The sequence below is a fragment of the Macaca thibetana genome, chromosome 5 (genome assembly GCF_024542745.1).
Source record: "Macaca thibetana thibetana isolate TM-01 chromosome 5, ASM2454274v1, whole genome shotgun sequence".
Classification (NCBI taxonomy): domain Eukaryota; kingdom Metazoa; phylum Chordata; class Mammalia; order Primates; family Cercopithecidae; genus Macaca; species Macaca thibetana.
Window position 1 is genome coordinate 113,560,552 of NC_065582.1, and position 20,077 is coordinate 113,580,628.

The window sequence follows — 20,077 nt, forward strand, 5'->3', positions numbered from 1 at the left end:
GAAAGAATGCTTGAACCCAGGAGATGGAGGTTGCAGTGAGCCAAGATCGTGCCATTGCACTCTAGCCTGGGCGACAGAGTGAGACTCCATCTCAAAAAAAAAAAAAAAAAAAAAAAGTTATGTCGATGCCCTAACTCCTGACACTGGTGAATGTGACTTATTTAGAAATGGGGTCTTTGCAGACGTAATCAGATTAAAATGAGACCACTAGGGTGGACCATAATCCCAAATGACTGGTATCCTTATAGGAAAAGGAAAACACTATGTGGAGGCAAGACGCATAGGGAAATCATCATGTGATGACAGAGACAGAGATTCGAGTGATGCAGCTGTAAGTGAAGGTACACCAGGTGATGGCCACCACCAGAAACTGGGAAGAGGCAAGGAGGGATTGGAGCATGGCCCTGCTGACACCTTGATTTTGAACTTCTAACCTCTAGAACTGTGAGACAAGTTTATATTATTTTAAGTGATGCAGTTTGTAGTACTGTATTATGGAAGCCCCAGGAAACTAACAGTGTGACATTGTTCTAATAGTATCTCTCAAGATGAATGTCGAAAATAAACTAGAGCTAGGTCAAGGGTGGGAATGGGAGGCTAACTATGATTCAAGTATCCTTGGAGGCAGATTCATAGGAAATTGCCAATAGGAGGTTTTTCAGGAATGCTCTTGGGAGCAAGATGGGTGGCGGTGGTGTTGCATGGTGCGAGGAATGAGGAGCTCAGTATCGGGAAGAGAGAGAAGTGGGGTTACAAAGAAGAGGCAAAGAGCCCTCAGGCACTCCAGTGGAGAAAGAGGTGGAGTGGTGAATCTGGAATAACCTTTCCCAGTCATCATCTACATGTGAGGAGTGGGCCTACTCTAAGTAACCCTGTGTAGTATAGGTATTGAATGTGGGCTAGCCCATTTGAGGGGATATAACGTTGAGCAAGACAGCTTCCTTCAGCAAACAGAAGGAAATACTTGAGGAACTCATCTGCAAGCAGCTACATTCCTCAAGCTGTAGAAATGAATACTTTCATCCTGGGGAGGAGGAATATGTGAGCTATTCACAGCATCCTTGAAACAGGACATTGCACCTATAGAGGTGAGATTCAAACAGCACAAGATATTAGTGTGCACGGAATTCTGTGTGTATGAATGGTGTAGTTGTGTGTTTACATGTCCCAGCAAGGATCTTCCCATTGGTATAGCACTCAAAATGTTCAACATACTGTACTTAATTTGGTGGTGACAATAACCCTGTGATGTAGGTGAAGACAGGTATTTTAATATGCCCATTTTACTTATAAAGAACATAAAGCCCAGAAATATTGAGTGACTTGACCAATAGCACAGAATTAGTTTGTGTTAGGAATGGGACTGAAAGCATGGTCTTCTGAATTCATGTCTTGAGCTCTTCATACCAGGCCATTTGATGTAAATATTACTTCAGTTATGTGGCAGTGCTGAGGCTACACACTTGTGCATATTCTTCTACACTTCATTATTTCCAAATCACCAAGGGAGTGTAGAGGAAGAACTGGATTTCTGTTTATCAAACTCACATCAATTTCATCCTGGACCTAAACCTAGACTATATTTGCCAACCCCTCTTACATTTAGGTGTAGCCATATGACTGAGCGTTTGTGAATGGAATCTGAATATAGGTGATAAGGATCATCCAGGCCCATACAAAATGCTAAGAAAATCGTCCCTTCCTCTTTTCCCATGGGCTGTCTCGTACAGCCTTGAAAATCATGTGTTAAGACGAAGGAATATTCATCAGCCTAGACCTCTCAATGTCTAAAAAGAATAAAGATACTCACATACTACCACTCCCCTCCAGTTTGCAGTTCTGATTCAGGGTTCTCTCAATCATTAGAAAATTCAGAAACACAATATGCATATCCTTATGTGGGATATTACAGTATAGATTTGGAATTTTATTTCATGGCATTTTGCTTAAGTATAACCAATATATCTTATTTAAGTCTAATATTGAATAACTTAACCTAAGAATATAGAAAGATGTTGGCAAGTGCATGTTTAATCTTTTGACCATTTAGTGAGATAAACTGAGAGAATATTATTATGTTATTTTCCTAATTGTTAAATCTCTAGGAGGCAAAATGGAACAATATAAACAAATACATAAATAAGCACATAAATGAATGAATGAATGAATGAATAAATGCTTCTGGTTTGCATCATTCTAACTAAAAATATGCCAGAGAAGGAGGGAATATTTCTCTATTCCTGTGCTCATATTAATTAAAAAAAAAAAAAAAAGACCCAGGGGAGAAGTCTGGTTTAAGTCATGTGGCTATCCCTAAACAAATCACTGGGGTAGAGCTGGTTGCAATACTTTATGTGGCCTGGATAATTTGCCTTTCCTATGTGGGTTGGGTATCATGATGGACATACCATTACTAGCACATAAAGTGAAGAGTAGAAGGATACCCAAGGAAGAGGCATGCTATTTCCAGAAGTGGAAAGAGAGAAATGATCAGACAAAACCCATTAATAACTGCTAAGAAGTTGTGCTGGCTTCATCAAAAGGTGAATGTACCGTAACACTACAATGGCTGTTTTCTAGAAACTAAGTATAGGCATGTAGTTGGATCTTAGGAAAGAAATAAAATGAAGATTCAGAAAACCACCCCAAATCTCTCCCTGCATTTCTTCTGGCTCCTCTCTGCATGTGCTTCATGCCACTTTCTGCAGATTCCTATTATCTTCACCTGTGCTCGGTGGCTAAAAGCAGGTTCAACTGATGATATAATAGTTCATGACTCCCATCAAGAGCGAATCACCTCTGATTCTTGAATAGATATGGCAGAGAGAAGAGGGCCACACCACAGCTTGATAGTTTACATGGCCCATTAAGAAACAATGAAAGAAACAATGATTCTCTTAGCCCCAATTCCAACTTCCCTAAGAAGAACTGATTAGCTTGCTAATCAAGGAAGTTACCTCTTTCCCTCACTGATCCAATAAACTGTAGCCAGTGGGGAAGTCTCTCATTATCAAAACTTGCCATTGGAATCTCCACCATGTAAGCAGAGCGTTAGTAAAGTAAACTTGTCTATATGGTATATACTTTACTGGATTTTTCAGCCTTAGTCATTACACCCTCTGTATTTCAACATCATTGTTAATAAAGTAGAAATGACGTCTATGTTGCTTGTTTTAGGGGAGGATTAATTATAATGAAAAATGCCCTAGCACATAGAAGGTTAAAAGGGTTATGGTCTAAAATTAAATCATAAGAAAAAATTTGTCATTCTTATTTATTTTGAGTAAAAACATTGTCTTCTGGCTGTATAACCTAATTAGATGATTGCCAAGCTCTATTCCAGTTATTTAATGCCAATGATTTTCCACTAGTTGATTCCAAACCATTAAACAAATAAACCAAAACAAAAAATCAAATACACTTTAAAATCAGGAGATTTGCTCATATCTTAAGGCTATTCCAAATCATGCCACAGTACAAAGGGATTTCAAAAGGATTCAACTTGATTTGAGTAATGGCAGCCTCCCCTAGACAAGGTGACTAATTTGAATTTGATAACTCTCATTTAGATGTATAAATTCTATTAATCTATAATCTTAAGAGAACGATAGATATATTAATATTAATCAGACATAGTTTAATAGATACGGATGTATTTATACATCTTATGTATTTCATATTATATATTATATAACATTTATCTTGAATTATTTCATTCATCAGACATTTATTGAATACCCGCTAGGGGTCTGAGCAATGTATGGGGGACTTAAAATTCATGAAAATGTAATTAAAATATAAAAGTAAAAAATATAAACTTTATTTCTCAACATAAGCTCTATTAAGTTCAAGACACTTTAGTAAACAATGATCCCAGCCATTTAGTTCACCCCTAAAGAACTGAGGATCCTGGGAAGTTTACCATGTCAATGTAGTCTTTTTTATGTTATTAACTGAAGAAAAATGACTGTCCTTTAAAGACTTTTTAAGATTAAGAAACAAAAAGAAGTCAGAAGTAGCCAAATCAGGGTTTTAAGGTGGATGTCTAATGATTTCCTTTAGAAATGCTTACAAAATTGTCCTCATTTGATGAGAGGAATGAGCAGGAGCATCATCCTGGTAAAGAAAGACCCTCTGGGTAAGCTTTCCCAGGTATTTAACTGCTAATGCTTTGACAAACTTTCTGAAACAACCCTCATAATAAGCAGATGTTATTCTTTGGCTCTCTGGAGAGACAACAACAAGCAAAATGTCTTGAGCATCCCAAAAATCTGTTGCCACAACTTTGCTTTCAACTGGTTTGCTTTTGCTTTGACTGACCACTTTCACCTCTTGGTAGCCACTGCTTTGATTGTGCTTTGTCCTTAGGATCATGCTGGTAAAGCCATGTTCCATCTAGTATTACAATTATTCAAAGAAATTCTTCAGGATCTTAATCTCACTTTATTTAAAATCTCCATTGAAAGCTCTGCTCTTGTCTGCAGCTGATCTGGACTCAATGGTTTTGGCACCCATTGAGTGGAAGGTTTGCTCAACTTTAACTTTTCACTCAGAATTGTGTCAGGCGAATGAATTGGGAAGTCTATGGTCTTGCCTATTGTCTCTGTTGTTAATTATTGGTCCTGTTTAGTTAGGTCACAAACAAGATGAATTCTTTTCCTTGAAAATTGATGTAGATGGTCTGCGTCTGTGGGCTTCATCTTCAGTGTTGTGTCATCCCTTCTTAAAACTAGTTATCCATTTGTAAATGACGGGTTTCTTTCGGGCATTCTTTTCATAAACTGTTCTAAAGCATCGGTGAGCTCACCATTCTTCTACCTAAGCGTCATGATAAATGTGATGTCTGCTTTTGCTTTAATTGTAGCAGAATGCATGTTTCTCTGACAGGGGCTCTTTTCAAACGTATATCTTACCTTTTTCAGAGGCTTAAATGAGATCATCATCAGTCATGTTATAACAAGCTAGTATGAGTTTATTTTGGTGCAGTAAAGTTTTGAAATCCATGCATAGTTTTTCTTTTTAATAATACATATTTTCTGTGAACATTTTGAAGACCCCTCATATTTCCGAGTGGAGAATAACCATTATTTTCTGATCAGTCTTATTTTTGTTATTTATAGGAAAAACATAGGTGAGGCATATAATTGAATATGATGTCAGATATGAGAAAATCATCTAACTGAGAGTATTGCAGAAATAATGTGGCCAACATTCTCAGAAGGGTAATGCCGCATGCCTTCCATGAGCACAGATTTTAAAGAAATCCAGTAGGTAATCTGAAGGAGAAGCTAACTTCCTAGCTATCACCATAACACAGGCTGTATGTTAGCATTATAACTACATATCCATACAGAATTTTCCCTATACTTATCTGATTTGGGATTTAAAATATGCATGCAAAGGAAACAGGAATTTATGATAAAGGCTAGCAATACTTATTTTAATCTGATTGCATTCTTCAGGAAAATATTGCACTAAGTCAGGTTTAGATACCACCATGTGGCAGATAATGTAGCTGTGAAAAGTGTCATATTCAATTTGGGTTGTTAAAATGAAGTACCATAGCCTTAGGTGGCTTATAAACACAGAAAATTATGTCTCACAGTTCTCGAGAAATAGATCAGGGTGGCAGCATGATCAGATTCTAGTGAAGGCACTCTTTTGGACTGCAGAGTGCCAGCTTTTCGTGTCTATTCATGGCAGAAAGAGAGCAAGTGAGCTCTCTGAAGTTCCTTTTGTAAGGGCACCAATCTCATTCATGAGGGCTCCACCTTCATGACCTAAGTACCTTCCAAAGACCTCTCCTCCCAATATCATCATGTTGGGAGTTAGGATTTCAATATATGGGTTTTGTGGGACCACAAACATCCAGTCCACTGTAGATAGCTCCTTAGCCTCCCTTACCATCAGGAATATATTGAGACCCTCGGTATAGTATAGTATAGTCTGAAAAATTCTTGACAATAATTTTGATTAGCCAAGCCTGCATTAGTTGCCTGTACCTGGACCCTTCAACCATGGCCAAGGGTCAGGGCCAAAGAGTATGGACAAGGCCACATCATAGACACGTTTGCCCAATCATGTGTGGAAGCTGTTCTCAGAGAAAGGGGAGTAATTATGAGTCAGACATCTACTATCTGTGTCTATTATAGTCTTAAAGGAGTGAGGCTGAAAAGCAGAGCCCACAAAAGTAGCAGTGTTTTATAAAGAATCAAAAATTCCACTTTCTTCCTTTCTAGACTATGACAGTTATTACTGACTATCTCTGGTTGACCACGATGTTTTCGTTAGTACAGTACAAACATATTTGTATACTTTATCTTATAAATATGGGAGGATCTTAAGAAAATAGTGTTGGGCTCTTGAATGCTTTTGTATTTCTGGAGACTAGAATCTAGGCACTGTGATGTTATGCTTTTAACGCAACTCTATGAGTGCTGAATGCTTCTACTAGAGCAGGGTACTATCACTAACTTTTATAGTAAGTAGCTATAAGCATTCTGTGTTGAAACTAATGAGGAGTTATGAAAGGTAATCTAACTGTGGGATCAAAGACAAGGTAGCTAGAAAAGTTACAGGAAAAAAACAAAGTTACAAGAAAAAAAGACTGTTGTTGCTTTCACAGTCTTTCAGAACTGGCATGCATGTATGCAAACATTTGAGAAATTATAATAAAGAGTTTTAAGGAGACACTTCCGTTGGAAGAAAAGAAATCAATACGTGGAAAACGTTTACTACTTAGGGAAGCTGTTTAAAAATATTTAATTTATATCTAGATCGGTATCTGTATCTATAGCTAAGCTTTCAAGTCATTAAGAATGTACAATTCATAGGTCTCTTTTGGATTGAAAAAGAAGGGGGGTGAATTACTTGAAGCAAGGAGGGAATAGAAGATACCAAATTAGCAAGGCAATATAATCTGAGTAAGAATTTAAAGACTTAAAATGGTCCTTTCGAAAATATCCCAGGGTACAGAAAGGGTCACTGAGTGCTTCTTAGGATTGGGCTATCCCATAGGGTAGTCAAACACGTTCTGATGGCCCTATGTAATCTATATTTTCATCATTATTCTACTGATTTCCAAATGCCTTAAAATTCTATTCACGCCATGGCATCCTAGGAGTCTGAACGCTATGCTTTGCTGTCTGCGTTGCAGATGTGATTTAACTCTGATTACCTTGATTTGTCAGTGAATTTAGGCCCAGTAGCATTTAAGATAGTAACTGTCTGCGGATATCTGACTGAGTATTAGAGAGTATTGTCCCTGATGGCAACAGCTCAGTAATTGGAAATCTTGTGAAAGCTTACATCTGATTGAAGTAGAAGGTCATTTCATGTGAGAGTAGCACTGTCACGTGTGTGCATTATCCATGCATTTTGTTACTGAAAGACTAATATATGCAAGCCTAGCCCAGGGTGGTATGCAATGGTAAGTCAAAGGATGAGGAAGAGCTAAATCATGAAAGAATCCTGATTTTCACTTGGACACATGACTGCCTAAGGTAGTCTACATTTCCCATGTAAAGGATGGAATGAAAGGGAAAATGGTGTATGCAACTTTAGGAAACTTTCCCTGGATGCAAGAATGCTCTTCTCTTCCTCCTTCTTCCCTTTTATCTTTGCTCTTGCAAGGTAGGTGTGATTACTGGAACTGAAATTAGGAATAGTGGCCACAGATGGCTGAGCAAGAAGACAGAAAGTGTCTGTTTCAGTTTGGAATGCTTTTGATGGCCATACCTGCACTAGACCACCTATCTCTAGATTTTCATTTGAAAAAGAAACAAATTTGTCTTGTTTAGGTCACTGCTATTTTTTGTTTCTGTTGCTTGAAGCCAAATTGAGTCTTAACTAATACAGTATGTATGCATCATTTCAAAAATTATTTTCGCTTTAATCAATTTTTTCCCACTAACTATTGATTTTATTCAGATAAGGGGACTTTTGTTGAGTATGAAAAAAACAAGATTACTTTGAATATGTAAACATTACATACCCTCTCCCCTTTTATAGCAATTATGGCTGAGATGTATATCATTATACAAAATCCTTGTCCATATCTTTGCTTATTTCTGTAGAAGAGATATCTATAAATAGAAACACTGGATTTAGTGGCATATATATTCTATAAAGCAGTTGTTTCGTATTGTCAGCTTTCTTTCTAGAGCAATTGTGTCAGTGTATATTACTAGCATAGAGGCATGCCTGTCTCAACACACTTTCGTTAGCGTTTAGTAATAGAGCACTGTTGCTATTTCACCTAATTTTATGGGAAAAACATGAAATATGATAGATCTCCTAATTGGACATATTTTTATGTATTAGATTTCTATAGGCAGAACATATTTCCTTACATTTATTGGCCGTTTGTATTTATTCTGTGAACAGATGGTTTTAAGGTCTTCTATCAACTTCCATACTGTTGGGGATCTCAGTATACTTCTTATTGATTTGAAAGGGTCTTTGGTCTAAAAATTTTAATAGTCATTTAAATGTTTTAATTCTTTTTTTCTTATTTGATTAGATAATTACTTTTTATTTTCATTTTTGGAGCCCTTTTCCCTTTGGTGAAAATTATTTTTTTTCAATTTTAATGGTGTTGAAACCAATAGTGCCATCTTTTATAAAAAAACCACTCTAGTTTGCACAGTTACGTCATATGATAGTATCTGTGCTCAAACATCATCTGTATGATGTCTCCTCATTGAGAAGAAGGTGTTAAATATAGTAGCTAAGAGGACACAGAATTTATTTTATTTTTATGGAAGCTTCACCTTAGAAAAACATTGGCAAGAGTCATGGATTTCCTGGCAACGAAGTGGGATGCTTTATGTCTTAAATCGGATATAGAAGACTATGTCCATGAGATTAAAAATGATTTGGAAGCTTGAAGTTTGAGGTTAGAATATAAGCAGCTGCCTTAAATAATGTTGCCTTGACATTTGATTAATTATATAAACAATTAATCTGTTATCTTTCTTTCATTGCTTTTCTTTACTCATCGGTTATTTTTATTCACACCTCCCACCCCCGATTTTTGGTTCTTTCTCCTTCATTACTGTCTTTGTAATTTTGGTTATTTGTGGTCAACTTCTCTGTGGTGAACACTTTCAATTACTTATTTAACTGACTATGCTTAGTTTTCAGTTAACATTTCATTTATATAGATACATATATATGTATATGTATGTGTGTACATATATGTGTGTGTGTGTATAGATATAAAACTTTTACTTTGAAATTTCATTTTCCTGCATCCCTCCAGACCTCTGGTATTGTGTTAAAGCTGATTCTAAAAACTGATCTATAGCTACTATTTATTTAATATTCTCATTCTACCACTAATGATCTTTAATATCTGTATATTGTCATTATATATATTTTATCGATCTAAATAAATATTAAGTATGTATTTAATCTTTCTGATGCTACCACTAATCATCTTTAATATATATACTTGTCATTATATATATATATATACTTACAATATTATTTTTATTACTTTTCTTAATACAACCATTAAGCATTTGGGAGATGAATTGAGTAACTTCCATTTTTCCTCCTTTACAAATAAGAGCCTCTTGTCACAATTGGCTAGAGTCTACTCTTTCCAAAACTATTTAAGTAACAAGTGACTCCAGATGTCAATTTGTATTTTCTTTAAGTACCCAGGGGAGTTCATGGAGGTCCTGTATTAGGCAAATTCAAATAGCCTAACTTCAGCTTGTGACCATCTAGTTGGTCAGAATTTAGCAATATCATTAAATCTCCCTTCCCACCCCTGATTTTTTTTTAAGGAGTAACTATGCGCAAAGGACTGTAGATATAATCTTTCCTTATACAGATAATTAAAACTAGGAATTTGCATTCAAGAAAAACTGTAATCTGAAGAGGCAAATGGACAAACCATTAATGATTAAAAAGGAACAAGGAAAAGGGCAGAATAAAATAGGTGTTAGTGAAGAGATATCATCAAAGGGTTTCAGGGTATCATGAAAGGAGTGATTTTTGGGGAGGGAACCTTGGTGAGAAGAGGCTTCTTGGAGAATGCTGGATTGGAGTTGAGCTTTAAAGAATGAATGAGATTTTAACTGTCACTTTGTGTTGGGTATGGTTTTAATTCTAATGAGGTTTCAGTTTCTTCAGATATACTAGGATTGATGTTACCTTTTAAAGAGCTCCTACAAGTTGTTAGATCATTCTAAATGTATACAATCAAATACAATTTGGGAAATTTAGCTACGGATGTACTGTGCTTGTTGAATGAATATGATAAATCTTAGCGATTTGAGTGTACTACTATAGAAAATAACATCTTAGCTATTCGAAATCACGAAATTTTAGAGCAGGAAAAGATCTTACAAATTATCTACTCAACACTCTCCTTTACAAAGAAGGCACCAAAAGGTTCAGCAATTGACCAAGGTCACTCATTTAACTTGACCAGACTTTTCCTCTATCAGAAGGCATGGCTTTGGAATCGGCACCTTTCTGTATTCATTATGGTAATTTCCATTGATGTTGTGAAATAAGATAATTGAATCTCCACGATTGATCACCAGACAGGGATACTTTAAACTGTGCAATGAACTTGCAGGTTAAGTTTGAAGGAACATAAAATGGACCAAAGGCAGGAAACATTTTCAGACTCGGTACTTGCATAATGGAAATACGGAATAATTCGCACCTGAAAAAAATGAGACACTGGCAGGACTTTCAAGCTGATGTCGTTTACTCACCTAGGGTGGAACTGGAGAGGAAGACTAGAGGAGAAAGGAGGAGGAAGGGGGGGGTGATGAAGAGTGGGAGGGGGAGAGAGGGAGGGAGGGATGGAGGAGGAAGAGGAGGGGAGAGAGCGAAAGAATGAGAGAGAGAGAGAGAGAAAGAGAGAGAGAGACAGAGAGAGCGCGAGCCGAGGCGAGCCTCGAAGCCACTGGAGAGGTACCCTTTGTCTGACAAACCCTGAAAGGGAAGCCTCTATAGCAGCCCTCCCGTTCCCACCTCCAAGCGTTTGCCGAACTGCTAGGTGGAGCCCGCGCCGCGGAGCCCACGAGCACTCCAGATCCAGGTTTTGTCGGCCACCCCTTTCCCTGGCGCTAGCCCCCTCCTCGGCTCTCCGAGCTCTCGCCGCTGGCCCGCCCGACCGCGGCTCATTCTGGCCTCGGCTTGGGCCCCGGCTGCGACTACCCCGCGCGCAGGCTGCACGGCCCCCGCGCGCCCGCGCTCTGCCCCACTCTCGGCGCGTCGCCCCCCTCGCCTGCTGGGAGGGCACCGCTCGCTCCAGTTCCCAGGAGCGGGGATGCAGATGCTGCAGTTGGTCGGGGTGGGCGCCGCCGCCGCCGCCGCTGCTGGTTTTTCTCGGACTGCTCGTTGCCTCCGCTCCGGCAGCTGCTGCCGCCGCCGCCGCCGCCGCCTGTGACTCGCCCCCTCCCCTTTCTTTCTTCTCTTTTTGCCTCGGTCCTCTTCCTACTGGTGTGCGCGCGCGCGGGTTGCACGGTTTGCTTTGGCAGGAGCTCGCTCGTGTGTGCGCGTGTGTGAGTGTGCGTGTCTGGAGAGCGCCAGTGCCTCGCTCGCTCTTGGGGAGTCGAAGAAGAGAAAGAACCAAAGAGACAGCGGCGGCGGCGCGGAGCCCGGGGCTGCGCGATGAAGCTCCCACATGCCCGCAGCTGCCCGGCCCGGCCGGCGAGCTAATCAGCCACCCCACGGGCTCGGGGCTCGCCGGCCCCCGGGACGCAGCCCTCGGCGGCCGGGCGCCCGCTCTGCCCGCGCGCCCCCTCCGTGCACCGGGGAAGGAGTTTGTGTGGTTCTCGCTCAGGCTGTCCGCGGAGGTTGCGGGCGTGAGAGGGGACCCTCGGCTGGGAGAGAACCTCGGGAGGACGAGGAGGAGGACGGTTTGGCGGAGAAGCCACCCCTGGCCCTCGCGGCTCCCCCTACCTATTCCATCGCTCCCGCTCCGAGGCGGAAAGGGGAGGACGTGGAAGAAGAAAAAGAAAGAGAAGGGGGGTGGGGTGGGAGAACTGGATATAAAGATCGGCTGGGGGGATGGTGGAAGATTTTTGGTCTCTTCGGCAGCGTCTTTTCTTAAGCGGCGGCGGCAGCAGCAGCAGCAGCAAGAGGAGAAGCAACCCCAGCTATGACTGCCGCATGTTAATAGCTGCCGCTGGGTCCCTCGGCTGCTGCTGGAGACAGAGCCTGACTCCGAAGTTGTGCAACTGTGGACTGGCAGAGACATTTGAACCCTCTTTTCTCTTCGCTCCGCTTTTGCCCCCTTGGGGTGTGTGAAGCGAGGAACGTAAAGGAAGGCGAGCATTTGGCTCTCTTTTTCCTTCCCCTTTCTCCGTGGCTGTGTAGCAGAAGAAAGGGAAGAGAGACTTTTTGTTGTTGTTTCCTTGACTGGGGTCTCCACCCTCCTGCTGCTTTCTCTGCCCTTCGATTCTCGTTCTTTGCCGCGTGTGGTTGGGGGTGTCTGCACAGGGGCCGGCCGGTCTTTTGCCCCGAGCTCAATGGCTGGATTGTGGAAACTGCACCCGCCTTCAGGTTGTTGAGCAACTGATGGGACGATCTCAGGGACCGGCGGTTACGAAAGGTAATTTATTCTTCGCACTCTTCATAATAGGGGTCGCTCTGGCCGGGCGCAGGCTTCGGCGTCTACCGGGCGGGCAACAGAGGGGGTGCGGGGTGCATGCACACTCGCCCTTACACTCACACACTCGCCCTCACACACACACACACACACACTCATCCGGTCGTGATGCGGGGCGGGAAAGGAACCTCCTGGCTGGTGGGCGCTAGGGTCTGGCGCGGGTTCGAGTTTTTTCCAGCCATTCGGCGATTTGGCGGCCGAGGGGAGTGAAGGGGATAAGAGACTGGGCGCATTCGCAGCTGCACACTCTGGGGAATAGGAACAGTTCCCACCCCGTGAATTTTCCCTACCCTCTCACCCCAGTGCCATCCCCTGGTGGGAGCAGAAAGCGGACAGGAGGGCGCCTTTTCTCCGCCTGGCTGGAACTGGTGCGGCTGGAGGCGGGAGCAGGCTGGAGGACGGACAGGGTCTGGGTGAGAAGCTGGGCTCTGGGAAGATTGAAAATGCAGGGTGCCGAGCCCGACACTATTCTCCCTCGACACTTGCCTGGAACATCCGTGGTGGCCCCTTTTGCCCAGGTCGCGCCCCTGAGTCGTGGAGTCGCGCTGCCTCCCCGCGCCCTGCCTGTTGTGTCCCCTTCACGGCAGTTTGGTTTAGACCTGCGTGCCCAGGCTTTGTTAGGCGGTTTTGACTGGAGAAAGCTTCCACTTTCGTGGGTGGCCCGGGCTGCGCTATGCTGGTAGTGGGCACTGGGCGGGGGGCGGCGGTGTTGCACGAATCCGGGCGGCCGCGGCGCCGGGGCGGGGTGGGCAGAGCATTGGTGGTCGCGGTTGGCGGGTTACAGGTAGGAGAAAAGGCACCTCGGCGCTTCTCTCGGGAGAAGGGAAGGCTCCAGGCTGCAGCGGAGCGTCTGAGCTCAGAAGCTTAGGGTGCCAGGCCCCCAGCACTGTAGGGGTGTGTGTGTGTGTGTGTGTGTGTGTGTGTGTGTGTGTGTGTGTGTGTGGTGTAGGGGTGGGGGCGACCTCCTCTACCAGGGTTACTTGGCGGCGGAGTCGGCGTTTGAGTGTGTGCGCATTTTTGCGCCCCAGGGACGGCAGATAGATATTTGCGGGGATGCTGGAGCTGATGCTACTGGAGCTGAGCTTGCTTATTGAAATCGCCTGGGATCCGCTTAACTGGAAAATCTGGTTTGAGGAGGCCACGGGGGCCCCCGCAGGGTGGCGAGGAAGCCTTGCCATGTCCCCTTCCCCTGGAGAGGCGCAGCTCGGCGAGATGCGTGCGGCGCGTGAGAGTCGCTGGTGCAGCGCTCCATGCACCCCAGATTGGCCCTGATGAGAACCTCATAGGGTAGTCATCTCTCCAGCAGATTGAAGTAATCGAGTCCAGCCAGCATAACTCCTGGTCCCTGGAATTCTCTCGCCACTTTCCTCGCTCTGATAGAAACATGCGCTGCTTTTATTTATGGCCAGAGATATCATAGCAGTTGGGCGAACTCGAGCCTTGCGAGCCACCTCCAGGGTGTCTCCTCCCTGTGTCTGCGTGTGATCCCTGCCTGCGGTAGTTAGAGCACATTGTAAACAACGGTGTAAGCACTCCTGCCACAGTCTCCTTTAGAGTCGAACCTGCTGTCCTCTGTTGTGTTTACTTTCCTGGCTGTATTACTCATTAGGAAGTATAAGGCTTCTTGCACCTCTGATTTTACATCCTTCCAGCCAGCTGCTGGGGAAATGAGGAGACACATAGACTCTGGCAGGAAGGAAAAATTGCCTTCTGTGTTTTGCTCTGAAGTAAATAGGCGGTCTGCTAATTTTAGTGTCATATGGGCTATCATCACTAGTTAAAGAATGTCATCGTATAATCTGCAAAGAAATACTTCTTTAGCATTTTTTTTTTTTCATTTGGAGACTCTCCTATATTTCCCTACGAGAATAAACAGAGTTTGGTAAGATTTCTTTTGTATATTTTTCCATCTGTAATGGTCCTAAATGATCTGGATTTCTGGCGCCCAATTTATCTGTATGTGGATTACAAATAGGATAGAATTCTCAGCTCTTTTATAATCACCAAAATAGGATACCAGATAATTTGTATAGGAGTTAAGAGGATATTTGTTGTTGAATTATCTCTCAGCTTTGTTTCACCCAATCTTTTTTTTTTTTTTTTTTTTTTGTAACCAAAGCAAGGGTAAAGAATGCACAAAGATAAACACAGTTTACAAACTGTTACTTTTGCAAGTGAAACTGCTTTTTACTTTTTACTTTCAATAATTAAAATGTATTAAATTCCTTAGGTCTAGATTAGCTCTGACTGCTTTGGTGTTTGTTGCAAATACTTGTGTTCTATTTTGTTTTAAAAAGTATAGGGCTCTTAATGTAACAGGGTACTTTGTTTTTAGGTACAATAATTTCTGGATGTCTTCATTATTTTTTGAAGACCTTGACCTCTTGAAAAAGCATAGATTGCAAAAGACACCGAATCACTGATGCTTGACTTTAAGTTATATTTTCATGAGAGATATTGCTAATGGCCATCACCTAACAGAAAACTTAGAAAATTTTGATTTAATTCAGTGGCCATCACCTAACAGAAAACTTAGAAAATTTTGATTTAATTCATGAGAATCTAGCTTCATGTATTTGTTTCATTTCTAGATGATACGTATTAAAGTCTTTATACTTGCAAATATTTCTGAGGATTAAAGAATACTTGTCCTCCCATTTTAGAAGATCTAATCACAATGATTCCCAGTCCTTACAAGATTTGATCAGATCTGTTCTTTGTTTCCTAGCAGCATGTGTTCCCTAGCAGTCATACATTCCACAGGTCCTGATGTCATTAGAACTGTGTCTGTCAGTGTATTGTGCTGTCTTTAGCTGAAGGTGAATGTGTCAGAGTATTTGAATGCCATTCCATAGCTCTTCCTTATCACTAAGTATTCAGTAACCTGATCCATTTGTGTATATGGTTGACTAGACTATTTCTACAAAATCGGGGTAGGAGGAATGATTAACACAAAGTTTTCTATGAACTATTAATGTTTTTTTAGATAGAGATGTTAGGCTGCATCAGGCATCCCCGGCCTGAAGAGTGATAAGCCAGCATGTGATTTGCCTGATGGGTAAATGCTTTTGATGTCTCATTTTAGGTTTCTTGGTGTGATTATCCTTCAGACTGAGAGTGCTCCTCAAAAATATGAATGGAAAGTCTTTCAGAAATGATTTTCTTAATCATGATCTTCTTACATTTTGCAGATTTAAACACTCTTTTCCACAGGGAATAATAGCAAGTATGGCACTTACTGGCTGCAGCTACACAGGCTGGCATTGTTTCTACTAATTAGGAAAGGCAGATTTTTTTTATGGATTTGATTTACCATTGATTCCTTTGTGTGCTATAGTCAAGGAAATCATAAATAGTAGATTAAAAAGACTATAAAATCATGAGGATTGAAGTTAGTCAAATAATATGATGCAAAACTGAATTGTTTTTCAGATTTGATTTGGACCACTTTAAGTGTTGGTTGAAACTCTCTTTAAAAAGGACTGCCAAGTAGAAGTGACAGTTACTGTTAGAAGTGGGGAGTTTTGGCCCAGAAATCAGCAAGGAAAACTGATTGCGATTTTCATATTTAGGATCAAACAGTGATTTTAAGAAATGCTGTGCAGCCTTAATTTAGCATGGTGTGAATGGCTAGAGCAGTTGGAATTTTAAAAGGATGATCTGTCCTTAAGTTTTGCAAATGGCTATTTTGCCTTCTCTTTCCTAGATTTGCATTATATTCAAAATATGCATTTGCTCACTTTGGGAGGAACCGTAAAGAATATGGCTGTATTGTAATTTATTATTTGTTTGTCCACAAGGATATATTTGCCCTTAGATTATTATTATGTCTTCTTATTTCATGCAAATGCATTTCTTTGTGGAATAACCATTTTTATAATTAAATAAAAAGTAAAACTCGCAAGTATTAGTAAGGTCCTCCTGACATTTTTCCTTGGTTATCTTTCTGTGTTTTGTCGAGTAGGGGTAGGAAGAGGGTTAGAGAGTTGTTGATCAATGAAGAGAAAAATCCAGATTTTTCATTCGTTGTAATACATTGCAAGAGTGTAGTGTGAGCATGCCTGTAAATAACATTTATGCATCTAAGGTATGCAGGTTTTTCCCCAAATCTTTAATGTCATTACTCTGATCTGAGTGTCAGCATGGCCCAATAAAATTAACTCTACTGCTGCATAAGAAACCAGGTGTAACTTTTTTCTTAGAATTGTGAAATATGCTTATCGATTCATAAGCACAAAATATAAAAAGAGAAAAGTAGCTGTCCCACTTGAAATTAATTGAACTTCTTTATTTATTTTTGGGGATGAATAAAAGGGGAGAGTTTCTGTATTTGCTCATAATAGGTTCTATAGACCTTGATAAATCATGTCTTCCTTATGTCTTATTGACACCTAAAACAGGAACTTAGTTTCAATTTTAACAAGTATCTTCATAAAAGTGATTACAAATAGGTATTAAAAGAAGTGAAAATTTGGTCCATATTATTCAAGAATTTAAATTGAGTATTGTGACGATAATCCTACTTATTTTGAAAACTATCTTTGGGATGGAAGAATAAATCACCCAACTGAATGTTTCTTTCTGCTAAAACTTCCATGTCAGTTTCTTTGTAAAGCAAACAATGCTCTTTTATCAGTGTTTTCAAAGTGTCCTCTGGGGAACCCTGAGGATCTCTGACACCCCTTCAGAGGAAATGTGAAAAGAAAACATTTTTATGATAATGCTAAGACATTATTTGCCTTTCACTTGTATTCTTTAACAAGTGTTCAGTGGCATTTTCCAGAAGGTATATGATATGTGATGACATCATTGCTCTGATGGCATATGTCATATGTTCTTATGTATTTGCAAGTTTTAGAATTTTCCCAGTTTATCAATACTTGAATGGTGACAGTTACAGGTGTAATAATCAAAAGTCACTTTAGAGGCTGAGTGCAGTGGCTCACACCTCTAATCCTGCACTTTGGGAGGCTGAAGTGGGCAGATCACTTTAGGTAAGGAGTTTGAGACCAACCTGGCCAGCATGAGGAAACCTTGTCTCTACTAAAAATACAAAAATTAACTGGGCATGGTGGTGCATGCCCATAGTCCCAGCTACTTAGGAGGCTTGAAGCAGGAGAATCGCTGGAACCCAGGAGGTAGAGGTTGCAGTGAGCCAAGATCGCGTCACTGCAATCCAGCCTGGGCCACAGAGCAAGACTGTGTCTCAAAAACAACACAAAACAAACAACAAAAAAAGAAATCACTTTAGGTCATTTTTTTTTATTATTATACTTTTAAGTTCTGGGATACATGCACAGATGTGCAGGTTTGTTACATGGGTACACACGTGCCATGGTGGTTTGCTGCACCCATCAACCCATCATCTACATTAAGTATTTCTCCTAATACTATCCTTCCCCTAGCCTCCACCCCCCAACAGGCCCCGGTGTGTGATGTTCCCCTCCCTGTATCCATGTGTTCTCATTGTTTAATTCCCACTTATGAGTGAGAACATGGAGTGTTTGGTTTTCTGTTCCTGTATTAGTTTGCTGAGAATGATGGTTTCCAGCTTCATCCATGTCCCTGCAAAGGACATGAACTCATCCCTTTTTAAGGCTGCATAGTATTCCATGGTATATATGTTCCACATTTTCTTTATCCAGTGTATCATTGATGGGCATTTGGGTTGGTTCCAAGTATTTGCTATTGTGAACAGTGCTGTAATAAACATACATGTGCATGTGTCTTTATAGTAGAATAATTTATAATCCTTTGGCATATACCCAGTAATGGGATTGCTGGATCAAATGGTATTGCTGGTTCTAGATCCTTGAGGAATTGCAACTCTGTCTTCCACAATGGTTGAACTAATTTACACTCCTTCCAATAGTGTAAAAGCATTCCTATTTCTCCATATCCTCTCCAGCACCTATTGTTTTCTGACATTTTACTGATCGCAATTCTGTCATGAGATGGTGTCTCATTGTGGTTTTGATTTGCATTTCTCTAATGTAGGTCATTAATTTTTAAGAGTGTAAAACGGTCCTGGACCAGAAAGTCTGAGAACAGCTCAAGTAGACTTTTCTGAGTTCTGCCTCCTTGTACTCTAAAATGCCACCCATTCAGCCACATAAAGAGCCATGTAGGATGAGAAAATGATTAGATGTCCAACCTGTAAAAAGATAGGTAGGTTGGATATAGTTATTAATTATTTGGCATTTTCATTATTTTATTTCCAAATAATCCAGTGTAGGAAACTTGTTTTTAGACTTTTGTCCCCATTTATGGAAATGGAAACTTTAACACAGCAGATATGCAGCCTGATCTGCTGACTGCTCTTGGGAAGGCTACAAAGGAGTCAAGGGGAAAATATCTTGATCTAGGGCCTTGATCTAGGGCCTAGATCAAGATATTTTGATACCTAGAAAGGCAGAGTGGCGTCGAGATGAACAGAAAGGGACTCTGGAGTGTTTGCCTAGGTTTAATAAACTATTGGATTTGGGTTAAGATACCTGATCGCTCTACGCTTTAATTTCCTGACATTTTTAATGGATTTAACAATTTTACCAAATTCACAGATGATTATGAAGATTTAATTGGTAAATCTATGCAGAGTCCTTAAAACAGTTCCTTGTGCATAATAATAACATAATTATTTGCTGCTATTATTATTACTATCATCATCATTATTATTGGGTCTCATGAGAGTCCTAGGAAACTTTAATCAATTCCCCATGTGATTCAGATACATAATTATATTTCACACCATTTTACAGTATGTCTTAAAATGTTGGTAAATTTTTAAATTTCATATAAAAGATAATCTTGACTTTATTTTACTGTCACACTATAAAACTCATGAAGGGTTATTAGCATTTTTTAGAGGAGGAATTAATAAAACACCTTTGTTAGCTTGAGCTAAGTTTGAAGTTTGATAGTGAATGTGAATGCCCAATTAAAACTAGATTTCAAAGACCCTAATTGAATATTTATGTATCTTGGGAATTATTAGAGAGGAAATCACTTTTCTGAAGTGATATCAAGATGACTCACTATACTCTTAATCTGTTAATCACTATCTAAGCACCACAACAAGCCATTTTCAGTGCAAAAGATCCTTGGGGCAATTATATACTGTAGTTCAGTCTGTGAGTAGTGATATGTCTAACTAGTGAAAGAAGCTATGCATTCAGATTAGCTTTACTAGATGCTAAAGTTTAACTGGAGAACTGTGTAATATTTTTGAATGAGACTTTGGCAACTATTTGAAAACTCTAAGTTACAGATGTGCTTATAAGTTACATACATTTTTGGGGTATATTCTATGGCTTGTTATAATTTCTGACCCAGCCTATCACTATGAAATTAGTACTATAGCACTTTCCTTCCAGAACTTTGGTCGATTCTGATTTAGTGTTGTAGAAACTAAATTATCCTCCATAGATAGGAATAGCT

At 40.5% G+C, this 20,077-nt stretch overlaps 1 protein-coding gene across 49 annotated transcripts in view; it reads left to right on the top strand.

The window, feature by feature from the left end:
• Positions 1-10,839: 10,839 nt before the first annotated feature.
• ADGRL3 (adhesion G protein-coupled receptor L3) overlaps positions 10,840-20,077 on the top strand; it is an 873,550-nt gene continuing 864,312 nt past the window's right edge. For 43 of the 49 annotated variants that reach the window (XM_050789801.1, XM_050789811.1, XM_050789845.1 and 40 more), the window contains exon 1: positions 11,979-12,583. The gene's annotated coding sequence lies outside the window, so the exon portion shown is untranslated. The other 6 variants (XM_050789802.1, XM_050789803.1, XM_050789826.1 and 3 more) reach the window with 6 other exon arrangements.